Genomic DNA, 15,486 nt, shown 5'->3' with positions numbered 1-15,486 from the left:
TCACACACTCTTTTTCACACACACACACACACACACAGACACATACACACACACACAGACACACACACACACACACACACACTGCAATTTTGTAGTATATGGCCAAACGATGCACGTCAAGCAAACTTGCACACAAACAGACACAGGCTGCAAAGCTTTATATTACCTGATCAAATGAAGCGTGTCTCTCACACAGACACACACACAGACACACACACAGACACACACACGCTTTGTATTATGTGATCAAATGATGCGTGTAGCTATGAAGCTTGTTACATCCATCCAGCGGTGCCCTATATTATTCTGCAGCCATCCATACTGTGCGACAGTTCTTTTGATGCTTTGTAAGCACATTTCCTCTCCGTGTATGTCAGTTACTCTGCATTGTTCTCCAATGAAATATGGATGCAAGGACCCCCTTTATGTTTGGGGAGATCATCACTTACTATGAAATATTGAAGCGGGAAAGCAGAGCAAGGAGATCATTATTCACATCATTCACTTCACTTGCTTGTAATAAAAGCGAGAAGTCTGAAACCTCGCCTCGGTCTGCAGCCGTCTGCAGCGCGACGTCCGTTTGATGGGAAACGGAGCGACTTTGGACAAACGCGAGGGAGGTTGAACATTAATAAGCTTGTAAAAGTGTCATTTCTCATTTTTCATTAACTCCATTGATCTACGTGTTTAAAGTCGGGATTGCGTAAGAACACACAGACAATGTTAAGAGGCTGAGGACTCATTACGGGAAGTATCTCAAAATATGTCATGGTGTTTTTAAAGTGATGCGTTGCTATTTGATCGTGTTGGATGTCAGCTGTAGATCAAACTGAGGTCTTGTTGAACTGGACTGGATTATGTAGATTATTTAAAAATGTACAAGCCACCATTACTGGAGTGTCACGATGAAGAAAAGGAGATATCTTGTGCATTTTTTTTATGTCCAAATGGTTTTCTCCAGCAATGAATTGTCCAATATTGTCGTAATAGTTATGCTCTGATGATTTATCTGTGAAACTATAACTGCCTATAGCGGTCAACAAAGTTGTGTTGCAGTTTACAAACATGTTGATCCACTATGTCATTACTTCTTTGTGTTATTCAATTAAACATGTGTGTGAAATTGTCATGAATAATACATTCTTGAGGAAAAAATTCTACGCAATGTGACTCAAATCCTTCAAAACTCATCTAAATCCAAACAACACATGATGGAAATATCAGTATTTACTTTTTGTGTTAAAAAGAGAGCATGTTGGAGCAGCTCATGAGTATAAAATAACCAGTTGGACCAGTGAGCTGTCACATTAAGGACTTAAACTCCTGTGTATGACAGACAACAGCATGCTAAGCTAGCTGCTCTTTTTCTTTCTAGCTTGGTAATTATGAGCTGATTGAAAGTTTAGGAAGCTTCACAGAAGACGAGTCCTGTTCAAAAATAAACACTTTGTTGAATTTTCTCTGGTTACACATCCATCGGTCGACCGTTGAATCGACGCGAGCGCGGCTAACGCGCGGCGACATGACACGCCGCTGACGGAGCGTCTCATTAGCCGCCGGCGGAGGCTGTGACCTTTTCAGGAAATTCCTCAATAACTTCTGCGTCCGCCGCAGAATATCGCTGAAACTTCTGCCTGAGGTTTGTGTGTCTGTGTGTCTTCATATCTTTGAACACTTAAACGACAAAAGGAATCATAACCGACCATCATGTTGATGTTTATATCACTTTGAGTTGCGTCTATTTCTCTTTTCTGTTGAAGATAACTGACTTGTGTTCGCTTTGAGGCTTTTAAATGTGTTGTGGAGCATGAATAGTCTTCACTTTAGATGAGGTCAGAACATACTTAACTAATACTTCACCACTAGTAACTGAATCAATCATGAATTTCAGTATTAAAACACGCTCAAAAAGTGCATATATCTAAATAAATGCATGAATAAATGACATTTAAATCATTTTTTAATCAAAATTCACTTTATAAATGATGGATTCCCCATTTGTAAATGAAGTATTAAGGACTTAACATGATTAATTAGATCATTTATAAGTATAAAAACCCAATAATGAAACTTAATAGTCAAGCTTATTAAACAAGAATGAAGCCTTTATAAATGTTTATGAATTGCATACTAATGTTGGAACAATGCTTTATAAATGATTAATTGAGTGTTTGTTCATGCTTTACTCATGCTATAATAGTGTGTGGTTATTATAAAGTGCTACCAGGTAACGTTGTTAGATAAAACATATAAATACCGTTGAGGATATTCATATCTGAGCTCACTTTCTCTCCAGCGATCAGTAAAGTGGAGAGAAACATGAAATGATTATTGATGTTGCTGAGGCTCAGTCAATGCGCCACGCCGGCATTCATCGTGTCTCAAAACTCTTCCATTAAATTTATCTTTTTTTGTGTGTGTTTTTTGTGTTGAACTTCGATCTCCACGTCGGTCCGAGCGGCTTCATTACGGCGACGACGATGTCGAAAATGACTTTGTTTTCAGGATCAAAGCTTTGACGATGCATTCATTTCAGCGCTGACGCGAATCGACACGGGACACGCGTGTGTGTGTGTGTGTGTGTGTGTGTGTGTGTGTGTGTTTGTGTGTGTTTGTGCGCAGGTACTAGTGTGCATGTGTGGCTGGAGGGGAAAAGGTCGACTTGGCCTCGGGGCAGAGACACAGTAACAGCAGTGACTGACACTGAGGCCTGGCTGAAGCAATGTCGGTTAAGTGTGTGTGTCTGTGTGTGTGTCTGTGTGTGTGTCTGTGCCGTCATTAGCAGCCACCACCTTTGAAACAGAGTTTCAAACACAGAAATAACGTTACACAGCGACCATTTGCCCTTGACTGTCACATTACTTTCCAGCACAGGGAATGTTGTGTAATTCTTTGTTTGTCTGTGTGTAGTTTGTGTAACATACTCTGCACTCTGTCTACTGCTTCGACCTTGTCAAGTGAACACATGGCGTGATGCAGAATTATTATTGGATGTGGGAATCAGTGCTTTTTGTGCACGATACTCTACTGCATCATATTGTCATTTTAATTTTTTTGTGTATTTTATGTCTCATTCTTATGGACACTCATCTGTTATTAATATCTAAAAGATTTCTGACAAACGGAGTGAAGGGAATGTTTATCCAAACCCTTTTTGTTCAGGTGCTTGATCAAAAAAATCGAACAATTGCAAAAATGTAAATATCTGGGAGTATTTATTAATATTTTATTAAGTCCCTTTTCAGAAGAACATCTGCTGTTTGTCATACTGAGCTCAATAATAAGTTGAGGAAATCATTTCATTTTTTTTTTTACTGCAGCAGTATATAATCTGCTTTAACGGCACCGGAGCCGCCTGTACATGTGAGTGCGTGAAGCGGCGCCGTCAGCGGCGCCGTGCTCGCGCTGCACATGGAGGATGCAGCTGGATTAATACGACTGGAATATTTGCAGTTCAGTGTTCGAACCTAAAACTTGTAAAAAAAAAACAACAAAAGCTTCTAATTTTCTGCAACTCGGCTCAAGTACAATTGGCGGATGCAAATGCAAACCCACCAGGGCGTGACCAATTAATTTTTGCAATTTTGGTGACCAACATGCTTTGCTGCTTTCTGTCTCAACCTCCCGCCCCTCCCTCTTTTTTTTTTTTCTGTCTCACTCTGACTTTCTGTTTCTATAGGCTGAGGTCTGCTCACTGTGGGCTAAGCACTTCAGTGCCTTCTGGAACAGAGGGGAAAATGACTTGGCAAGCATATCCATTCCTAATCATATGTATGTGAGAGAGTGTGTGTGTGTCTGTGTGTGTATGTCTGTGTGTGTGTGTTCATGAGTCTTCATGCCAGCTTCGTCCAAGCATTTAGTTTGGTGGCCCTTGTGCCTGCATTCAGTGATTGCTGGGTTTTATCTACACACACACACACACACACACACACAAATGCACACACACACACCGCGTTGTTGCTGCAAAGCAAACTGGGAATTCGCAGTCTGCCGTGCGAGGGAAAGATTGGCTCTATTGAGTGTCTTGGTGGCTTGCCAGTTCTATTTTGGTGTGTATGTCTTTGTGGTTTTGTGCTTATGTGTATGCATCCGTGTGTGTGTGTGTGTGTGTGTGTGATGGGCTTATACATCTATGACTTTGAGCGGTTAAGGGTGTTTGTATTCACCAGTGGGACGAGGGAGCAAAGTCAATATTTTACTTCTGCAGCAGCATTCTTCTTGAAAGCGCTCTAATAATCACAGCGCTGCGACATCACGTTGTGTTAAAAGTTGTGATAAGTTTTGAAGACACTTTTAAAGACATTACTATCGGTTTGGCTTACAGAAAACGCTCGCTTTAATGTTTCCCGGCATGCCGTTTCTGTATTGTTTGCATCGCGGCGTCTGGAAGGAAAAGATTTGGAGCGTTTTGTGAAGTAATCCGGATTTGATGTGAATCGTTGTCTCAAAATCCAAATTGTTGGAGTTGATGGGTCATGAATGACGAGATTTTCAAGAAACTCTTGACCTACGCAAAGTCTCCTCTGAGAGAGTGCATCTTTCAGACGGGAAACGCACACAATGGCCGACACACGAGTCACATTTCAGCGTGAAAGTCGTCCCTGTGAGAGGAACCTGGAGTCATTATTGCAGTAAAATACATTCAGCAGCTTTTTCTTCATCAATCTGTCCCAGTGTGTCACGTCTTGAACCAGAAGTACAAAAGAGAGTGTCACCTTGGTTTGATTAGTGGAGTGCTTAAGATGGCGGCCGTGCCACTTTTAATGACGTTGTCATGGTAATAACTGTACTTTGCATGTGACTCCCGAGGGCTGCTTTGTTGCCATGGTGAAGTGTTCCTGTGGCGTTGTCCGCAATGCTCATTTACATAAATACATTGTTAGCGTTTAATGGAAACCTCCTCAGATGAACAAAAGGAGAGTTATCGAAGTCTGGGTCGACTCTGAACTGATCACACGCTGCACATGCTACATGCTACACACATGTACATGCTGCACACGTGTACATGCTACATGCTGCACATGGGCACATGCTACATGTGGACATGCTGCACACGTGTACATGTTGCAGAGGTTGTATGTACATGCTACACCCTGCACACATGTACATGCTGCAAAAGTTCTATGTACATGCTACATGAGTTCTATGTGCATGCTACATGAGTTTTATGTGCATGCTACATGAGTTTTATGTGCATGCTACATGAGTTTTATGTGCATGCTACATGAGTTCTATGTACATGCTACATGAGTTTTATGTACATGCTGCACAGGTTCTATGTACATGCTACATGAGTTCTATGTAAATGCTGCACACGTTCTACATTCTATGTACATGCTACATGAGTTATGTACATTTTACATGCTGCACAAGTTGTATGTACATGCTGCATAAGTTCTATGTACATGCTACATGAGTTCTAGTACATGCTACATAAGTTCTATGTACATGCTACGTAAGTTCTATGTACATGCTACGTAAGTTCTATGTACATGCTACATAAGTTCTATGTACATGCTACATAAGTTCTATGTACATGCTACGTAAGTTCTATGTACATGCTACATGAGTTCTAGTACATGCTACATAAGTTCTATGTACATGCTACGTAAGTTCTATGTACATGCTACGTAAGTTCTATGTACATGCTACATGAGTTATATGTACATGCTGCATAAGTTCTATGTACATGCTACATGAGTTCTATGTACATGCTACGTAAGTTCTATGTACATGCTACGTAAGTTCTATGTACATGCTACGTAAGTTCTATGTACATGCTACATGAGTTTTATGTACATGAGTTCTATGTACATGCTGCATATGTTCTATGTACATGCTGCATAAGTTCTATGTACATGCTGCATAAGTTCTATGTACATGCTACATGAGTTCTATGTACATGCTGCATAAGTTCTGGGTACATGCTACATAAGTTCTATGTACATGCTACATAAGTTCTATGTACATGCTACATAAGTTCTATGTACATGCTACATGAGTTCTATGTACATGCTACATGAGTTTTATGTACATGCTACATGAGTTCTATGTACATGCTACATGAGTTCTATGTACATGCTACATGAGTTCTATGTACATGCTACATGAGTTCTATGTACATGCTACATGAGTTCTATGTACATGCTACATGAGTTCTATGTACATGCTACATGAGTTCTATGTACATGCTACATGAGTTCTATGTTCAACAACTGAGGGCTGGATGTCGTGAAACCTGGTACGACGGGTCCAGCTGACTTCAGCCAGATTTCATGACTCTTCTTCCACGATGTTTGTGAAATAGCTCGACAACTGTTGGATGGATTGCCGTAGAATTTGGTACACATGTTCATGGAGCCATAACGATGAATCCCAACGAATTTGGTTATCTCCGAGTAAAGAACACACCAGCAGGTCATAATCATAAATCTACCACATACAACTAAATGGAGTGCCTTGTACTTCGACCCATTCAGTGAAGAGTACGGCTTCAGCTACACAAAGCTGCGTGAAACTCCCCTTAAAACAATCCTGATCATGGGATCTATTTAAACTGCTGTTCCTGCTGTGTGATGGTATATTTCCCCCCTCTGCTTCCATGTGTCTAAAGATTTGACACAACCTCCTTGTAATTAGAGCCACTGTTCATCCGCTGTGTGTTGCCTGATAGTCAATTACGCCCCCTCTGATATTTTGATCTGACCTTGTCATAAAATCTTTAGAACGTAGGAAGAAATCAATGGAAAGTCATGTTTGGACTTGGGAAACGAGGCTGTCAGACTAATGTTTGATGGAATTATAAAGACAGACACTCACACACACTCACTCACACACACTCGGAGTAAGCAGATCCTGTAAATGATGGTGGAACTAATCTATTGGCTGCTAATTAGAAATGAGCGATAGGGAAGGAAGAGAGATATGAATGTGAGCGGGGAGGTGGGGGGGAATTATGATGTGAGAAAGAGCCATAAAAGTGAAGGCGAAGAGTCACGAGAGCTCCGACCTCTCGACTGCTTCCTCCCCAAGACTGACAAATGGCAACCGGCACTAATTAAAGCGTGTCGCACTGTTTCAACCCCGTCGCAGTCAAACATGGATTAAACGCCGGCTTTTTCTTCAGTTGCGAGACGATTCACACGTCGATACACTGGAATCGTCTCGAGTTTGCCTTCAAAAGCGTCGCGCGGGAATCTGCAACGGGTCGTGAGCGTCTACCGACGCGCTGCGATGGCGTCGCTTCCTTCTCACTAAACTGTATTTACAGGACAGCGCTGACCTTTGCAAAGGATCGCTCTTCTCAAAAAAGGTCGTGCACGTGTTGTCGGTCCTGCGGAGGCAAACTAGATCTTTGCGAGGTCAGCACTTGCGTCACAAATTAGTGTTTTTTAACTCTTGGACGTGGCAAACGAGGCCTGCAAACAGCCTCCTGTCCCTACGCTGCATGTGCATGACCTCACTCGGGTTTATTCACAAACGTATTTGCGTTGCTAGTTGAGGAGAAACTTGACGCCTCCATGAGACCCGGGCCAGGAAAGGAAGACCTGTCAATCACTTATTGTGTGCCATACCTTCTATGGAAAGTAAATTCATCTGTGAAATAGAGTTATGAGCCGGCTGTGCCAGTGTAAATAAAAAAAAATAGCTTCTCAAGCTCTTTTCCGAGCTGTTTTAACAGTATTTCCCAGTAAGATAATTGTGTATTTTACATGTTGGATCATGTCAGACCATTGAAATATACATGACATGAAGATATTGAAGCGTTCCCCTATGATTGAGTCGATTCTGTCCCATGATGATGACATCATGACAAAAGTCAGCTGATGCACGGAGGCATCTGTAGCTCATTGGGGGGAAACGCCGCATGTTGCGTAACAGCAGGCCATCATTAATCGTCCTATTTTTTTGCGACGTTTTACATCTTTCTTCCTCTCTCATCTGTCTCTTTCTCTCTTGCATCTCTTCATTCCTCATTTTTTTTGTCAGTTTTTTGCCGGCGTGCTGCAGGACCACGTCTCAATCCAGACATTTCAGGTCTTTTTTTTTTGTCGCGACATCTGTCGACAGTTAAAACTGAACAACAAGAAAACTATATCGCTTCTTCTTCGCCCTCTTTTTTCCCTCCACTTTGCAAAAAAACTGCACACCACAGCCAACATCTGGTCAGGAGGAGAACGGACAGTCCCGCTCACCAAATCACTATTTTATGGCTCCAACAATGAACATGAATATAGATTAATTAAGGCAGATGTGCCGTATAATCGGCCACGATCACAGAAATAGTGACGGAGCTCAGCGCGCCGGCTCAGGTCATCGCTTCCCTAAAGCTGTGTTAACTCCACACACACACACAAACACACACACGGAAACACAAAGCAAGCTTAAAAAGATGTTTTGGTTAAAATGTAACATGGGTAATGTGCACACACTTTAAGAAATAGAGGGATGCTTCTCTTCTCTGGAAGGGAGGGGTCATACACCTAAAATATGTTTACTGGAAAGTCCTGATAAGAGGAAGCTGTTATTTAATAAGCACCTCTTCACCCTCTGTGTGTGTGTGTGTGTGTGTGTGTGTGTGTGTGTGTCTCTGAGTGAGGGAGCAGAGCTGTCACGGGTTAGAAATGACTTAATATCACAACTAATTACACACACAAGCAGCGAGCCTTTCATGCCTGTTTCTGCCTCCCGCTCTCTGGAAGCTTCTTCTCTTTTGTTTTTCAGAGTCGAGCGCAGCTTCTGCTGACAGTTTGCGTGGCAGCCGGGCGGTCTCTCCACCGACACGTCGCAAACAACAACCACACGTACGGAGTCGAGAAGTAATTCACAGGGCAGCCTCGCAGCGAGAGGAGTCAGGAATAAAAAATACAAAAAATGAACAAAAGAAGAGAAATAATAATGGCATCCGAGTGCCCTTAAGACGTTTTCATCTCGTGGGGGTTTTCACCCCCGTGGTATGTTTTTTACCTCTTTTATCACTCGCTCTCTCGCTCTCTTCCTTGTTCATTTCCTCTTTTCTTTCTTCCTCCTTTCCCTGCTCTCTCTCTCTCTCTCTCTCTCTTTCTCTCTCTCTCTCTCTCTCTCTCTCTTTCTTCCTTCTTGACAGCTCCAGTTAATTTAATGTCAGCTCCGCCAGCTCGCCTCGTCACTGCGAGACAAACAGATCGGAGATGCTATGAAGCGAGGGAGGGAGCGGAGGAAGAGGAGAGAGAGAGAGAAGAGAGAGAGAGAGAGAGAGAGAGAGAGGACAGGTGCAGCAGGCCCGAAAGCAGAGAAGAAGAAGAAGAAGAAGAAGAAGAAGAAGAAGAAGAAGAAGGAGAAGAAGAAGAAGAAGGAGAAGAAGAAGAAGAAGAAGAAGAAGAAGAAGAAGAAGAAGAAGAAGAAGAAGGAGAAAACAAGTGAAAACTAAACGATACATGAATCAATACATTTTACAACAAAAGGTTGAAAAAATAAAGAAATAACTGGCTGAACTGGTGCTTGAGAGTTTGCACTCAGCTCTCCCACAATCCTTTGCCTTTTACAGAAGAGGCAATTACAATTTCACAGGTTGAAATTAAAATCCCCCGTGGTATGTGTGTGTATGTATTTCTGTGTGTGTGTGTGTGTGTGTGTGTGTGTACTCCATGAGATAGAGCAGGCTGTCAAAGTGATTTCAAGCTGTTTATAGCCTAAGCTCACAAAATGGATCCTCGTGCAGCAAAAGGGGGAAAAGAATCTAAATCCCTCCGCCCGCCTCCTCACCCAAACCTCCTTTAAAAAAGAAAACTAATTCCTTGAATATTAATTGCCTGGCTTGACGATCGGCTTATTTGTTTGTGATGAGGCTGCAAAAGAAAAGTACCCATAATCCCTGTATTTCTCTCTCTCTCTCATGCTGTCTACTGTCTGCATTAATCTCTTCTCTTTTTTTCGCCCCTCTCCTTTGCTCTCTTTAAATCTTTTCTCGCTCTCTATCTTCTATCATCCTCTTTCTTGGAGCGCGTGTTAGTCATCTGTAGGTTTTTCTTTCCAAGGCAACTGGAGGAGCGTCTCTGAGATGTTGTAGCCGTGTGTGTGGATCTAACAGCAAAGTTCCAGTATCTCATTTCTGCTCCTGCTTTATTTACATCCCTCGAGATTTATGGCCCCAACGTCAGGTTTCATTTTCAAGCCCCAGAGTGCAACTTGATTTATTATTATAATAGTATCTCCACTTTCCAGTTCCTCTCAGATTCCTCGCAGCGCGCCGCGTCGGCTACAAGCGCTACACAATCTCCCTGAGTGTTTGTATCAGCCATCAGCGTTCATCGGGTATCAACCTTTATTCATCCGGGGGAAAGTCGACTGAGCTCACTTTGGATTTTATTACAGCAACACTGCGGCTCGCATTCACAGCTGGGTGTGTAGTCCGCTGAACGCCTTGCTCAAAGGCACGGCAACTGTGGCTACAGGAAGGAGGGAGTAGCCCGGAGAGGGGGACGAGACCCAAAACTGGGATTTTAAATTTATTTGAGGCTTCTCTTGATGTATGAAGACAACTGACTTAAACCTTTAAAACCGATGGAGGCAGACTGAGCGATTGTTTTATAAAACTATAAATCATAGCTTGTTTTATGAAAGAAATGCTCAAAACTGCTGTATTTGGATGTATTGAACACCATAAGTGAAATATGTGGTTTGATACATGAATATATAATGTCGCAAATGGGCCCCAATGCACATTTTTGAGGTTTCGCCTGAATGTTCTCTGTTCTAAACCCTCTGTAACTTTGTTCTGCTTCACTTTATCAAAGTCGACCTTTACAGAGAGAAAGTTCACGTGTTCACATGTTGTGTTGTGGTTTGTTAGAGTTGGACTTTACAGCTGCATCATTTCAAACCAATAATCATTCTGAAAGTCATTTCTTTATAGGCGGACCTGAAACCTTTCTGTGTCATCTTAATTTCCTCTTAACCAGTAACATATAAACTGATATTTACACATCTGAACAACATCTCACATGAGTACTTTTTATTATAACACCTAAATGATTCAAACAGCCGTAGTGGTTGCAGAGATACACACTTTTTAGTTTTTGTTATGACATTTTCGAGGAGAGGGCCTGTAAATATGTTGGTTTTCTCTTGGTGAAAAGAGACGGACCACTCTGATGTGTCTGGATTTGCTTCTGCACCAGCGAAAGCTCCGTCACGGGGACTGAAACTCCTTTCCATATGCCGACAGTGAGCATGCCCTGAGTGCTTGTGTGTGAATGCATCTGGATGTCAATGTGGCTTTTAGTCATTAGCATAGCAATGCATCACGTTGCGTTTTTCTGGCTTGTAAAGATTCATAAATTCAAATCAGCAAGCATGTCAAACATGTCCTACACATCACATTTAAGATAGATTAAATTGGAACCGGACACTTGACTTGAATTGGAGCATTTATACTTAAGGCTTGAATACAGACTTGACACTAATGACGTGTACTTGACTTGGATTTCAGGACTTTTTGCTCAAAAGCTCTGGGTGTGTGTGTGTGTGTGTGTGTGTGTGTGTGTGTGTGTGTGTGTGTGTGTGTGTGTGTGTGTGTGTGAGCGCTGCAAAGTGGAGCTTCACGATTAAGCCGGGTGCATACAGTCTTTGGCAGTTGCATTACCAACAAGATTTTTTTTTGTCGCACTTACATTTGTGTGAATTGGACACTTTAAACAGATCCATTGCCATAAACAGCCTGCGGATGTGTTTTCTCACCGACTGTGCAGACAATCGCTGTAACATGTCCTCCTCCGTGTGTGTGGAGCGTGTCCGCGTGTGTGGAGCGTGTCCGCGTGTGTGAAGCGTGTCCGCGTGTGCGTCACAGATCAGACTTATCGGGAACTCAAACTGAGTCACTTATTTTTCTTCTCTTCTCCCGTCCGTGTACATCGAGGGGAGTTCAATTCACGCTCATTTACACTGACACCTGAATGCAATCCAGACGAGCGAGGCCCTCGCCACCGCCACCGTCTACGGATCAGATTTGTGTCCGACTTGATCCCGGTTTCGCTCTTTGTCACGCACACGTGGACAAAGATAACCTCGCCAGATCGAGGCGGCCGCATTTTCTTTTAGAGCCAGGCGCCGCAGATGCTCTGCATCGAGCTGCAAGACCCCAAGGCATGATGGGAAACGCCTGCAGTCACAGGATCAGAGGGCTAATTGGCTCTCAGTTTTGACAACAAATACTAAGTTTTGTAGTTCTTTCTAATTTACTGTGTAATTGCAAATATTTGATTGTATTGCTGTTAGTCTCATGTTGTGCAAGGAAGGTTTGAAATGTTAATAAAATAATCATAGTAACGTTTTTTTATACATCGCACTTACAAAGCGTTTTACATGGCAGACATCACAAGAACAAATAGAGAATACTACAGAAACGTGACCGGGTCAGTTTAGGTTAGCTAGTGAAGCTATGTGCTGCTAATTACAGGAACATGACCGGGTCAGTTTAGGTTAGCTAGTGAAGCTATGTGCTGCTAATTACAGGAACATGACCGGGTCAGTTTGCGTTAGCTAGTGAGGCTATGTGCTGCTAATTACAGGAACATGACCGGGTGAGTTTGCGTTAGCTAGTGAGGCTATGTGCTGCTAATTACAGGAACATGACCGGGTCAGTTTGCGTTAGCTAGTGAGGCTACGTGCTGCTAACTTGGGATAACGTAGCCGCGTCGCCTTTCTGCCGCGAATGGTTGCAAAAAAGCGAATTAACCACAAATAAGGGCGAAAAAGCGTTGCGAATATTCGCAAGTGTTTTGATGTGAGCGCACCATCACTGTAAATGGGACCATCATTAAATAAATGAACCTCATGCTGTGTTGAAGAAGACTTATGAGCGACAGAGGCTCTAAATTGAGGCCATGTTTGCAATGCTAACTCAGGTAATGAAGCAGGTTTAAGGCACTTCCACATGGGCATAACCGGAAGGCGTCCTGCCACAATGCAGGTAGGGAAAATGAAATAAAAAAATACATAGTGTGTATATGTGTAGGGGTTGGACAGTAGATAGAAATCCCGCAGCACCTGAGAGCAGAGTGATTACAGAACGCTTCGAGCATGGAGCGTAAATTGCTGCCGCTCCCCTCCACTTACTTGTCTCTCTCTCTGCTTTACATCGACGTGGGACTCGAGCGCGGTGGACTCGATCACGGCTCTCCTCGTTCACTTTCATCTACATCTTTTTCGAGCTGTCCTCTGGAGCCGGGTTCAAGCCCTCTCCTCTAACCTGTAGGGCTCTTCGGCAGAGTGAATGTCACATCGGTGGGATCCCCTGAAGGACTTTCTCTCTCTCCTTTTTATTCTGGTCTCTTGCGCCACAATACAGATGCATGATTATTTTCAACAGCCACTTTCCATAAAGAGTCCAGCGAATGTGGCGAGAACTTTTACATTTTGCACAGCGACGTGTGTCAGCCTTCTGAATGTTATTTAAAATAAACTCATACCTCCTGTTGACTGTGAGATTTACTGATGGTTCTGATGTACTTCCATAAGTGAGCAGCACTTTGGGAAATCATGCTCGCCTGTCTGATCATTTATTTAGATTTTCACCATCTGTTACGCCAGTCTCACCCACGGGAGACCTGTAATGCAGTAACGACTACTAAATGCATTGGGAGGCAACATTTGATTAATTTCTACACTTTCTTGGTTGCAACTTCTCACAGTTACAACACTTTTTAGAGCCCACAATCCCCCCAGAACACTCCCAGAAGATTTAACAGTATTAAGTAATATAACATCTCCAAATGTTGTTTTAAGTGAGATTGCAGCGCTCGTGGTAAATTAGTTTTTTTTGCAGAGTGTTAATGTATAAACCCAGCTGAGCGGGGCTCACTTCTAAGATGACAGGGGTTATGGAAGACATGTTTTACCCAGCATGGGACGTCGTAGAAGATGGCTTTTCTATCTCCCTCCCTGGCTCTCTCTTCCGCTCTCTCCCTCGCTCTTTCTAGTTGAGCAATATCGTTAAATATTAATCAATCAGATGCCGTACGATTAGTAACGGCGCATCTTGCTGACCCGCGCTTTCTGCTGGCTCGCCCTCCCCGCTGTACGGGTCTGTGTACGCTCGGTCGTTTTAAGGGCATTAAAGTGTGAAAGCGGTTCTAAATTGCTCTTAAATTGCTCTCGGGAGGGGTTAAGGTGGATGCCCCGCAGGGCTAATGGAGGGGAGCGTCCCTCTTCCATGGAGAACAGGAAACTGCAGTCACATAGGTGTACACAAACGCTCTGCATGTATACATACGCACACATGAAAGGCGCGCACACTGCTTTCCCCGCCGCCTCAGCCAGACTCATCATCCTCTGATCATCTTCCTCTTTTTGCTTCTCCGAACTTCCTTCTTCTACTTCTCTCATACGAAAAAGGAGAACTTGGTTTTTCCGCCTCTCTCTTTCTCTCACATTGCCCCCACCCTGCTTCTTTTTTCTCCTCTTCTTCTTCTTCTTCTTTTTTATCTGTCTCCCTACCCAGTCAGGTTTAATCCTGTTAGTCACGGTAGATATTCGTAGTCCTGCTCACTCTGTTTGACTCTCTTCCAGAGAGACGTTCCCCAGAGACACCCTTTGGATTCAGTTACACACTTGCAGCAGGGAAACACACGTTTACACCAATGCACACACACATGTACATACATTAGATGTACCCACTTGCAACATCGTATACGTCTGGATCCAAATAACTTTTCAACAGCGAGGGTTTTTTTTTCGTGAACCACTGGAGAAACCGACGGCTCCATTTAAATGACATTATCCGGCACATTATGCGGTGCATTGTGCTGCCTTTTAGACAACGTATCCCTACACTTTGGCTCTTGACTGTCGCCTGTGATGCATGAAATGAAACACTCACCCCCTGGTAACAATCAACGTGACCACAATCTCACAGTTGTGAAATCATCTTAAGTACAGTACATCTGTTTCCATCCCTCAATCCTTTCTTTTTCGCAAAATGTTCCCTGATCTGAGATTCCTTCACCGTTTCTTTGTCTGTACAATATTTGGCTACGAGCCATCGGTGCTGTTCAGTGTGATATTCGACATTTTCGCAAAGGATTCTACGAATAACCATCTTTTTTTTGTGTGTGTGTGTGTGTGTCTAAAACACATCGAATCAAGAGGAAGACAGAGACCAAAAGAAATATTTGATTCAAACCCTGAAACAGCAGGAGCAGTAGATTGATGTTTTCATGTCAGCCCACTGAAATGTTCAGATTACTCCCTTATTCCCTGAGATTACTGCACCGTACCAGATCATTATCTCTAGATTTCTCTAGTGTGTTGATGCTCTGCTATGAGACATTTCACAGATGAGGATGTACAGCCGATGCCTTTGCCTTTTTTTTTTTTTAATGGAAGCGGAGGAGGCGGATCAACATCAGCTCATTAACACCCAAACTGTTAAAGCAGGCCTGTGTAGATGTCTCGCTCTGGAGGTAGCACTCAGTAGGCGATGCTGACCTCTGACCTCAGTCCACTTAT

This window comes from Clinocottus analis, unplaced genomic scaffold (genome assembly GCF_023055335.1).
Source record: "Clinocottus analis isolate CAN_PGR_092001 unplaced genomic scaffold, fCliAna1.0.p SCAF_9, whole genome shotgun sequence".
NCBI classification, from domain to species: domain Eukaryota; kingdom Metazoa; phylum Chordata; class Actinopteri; order Perciformes; family Cottidae; genus Clinocottus; species Clinocottus analis.
The sequence above is the reverse complement of the archived record's forward strand: the minus strand, read 5'-3'. Positions refer to the sequence as shown.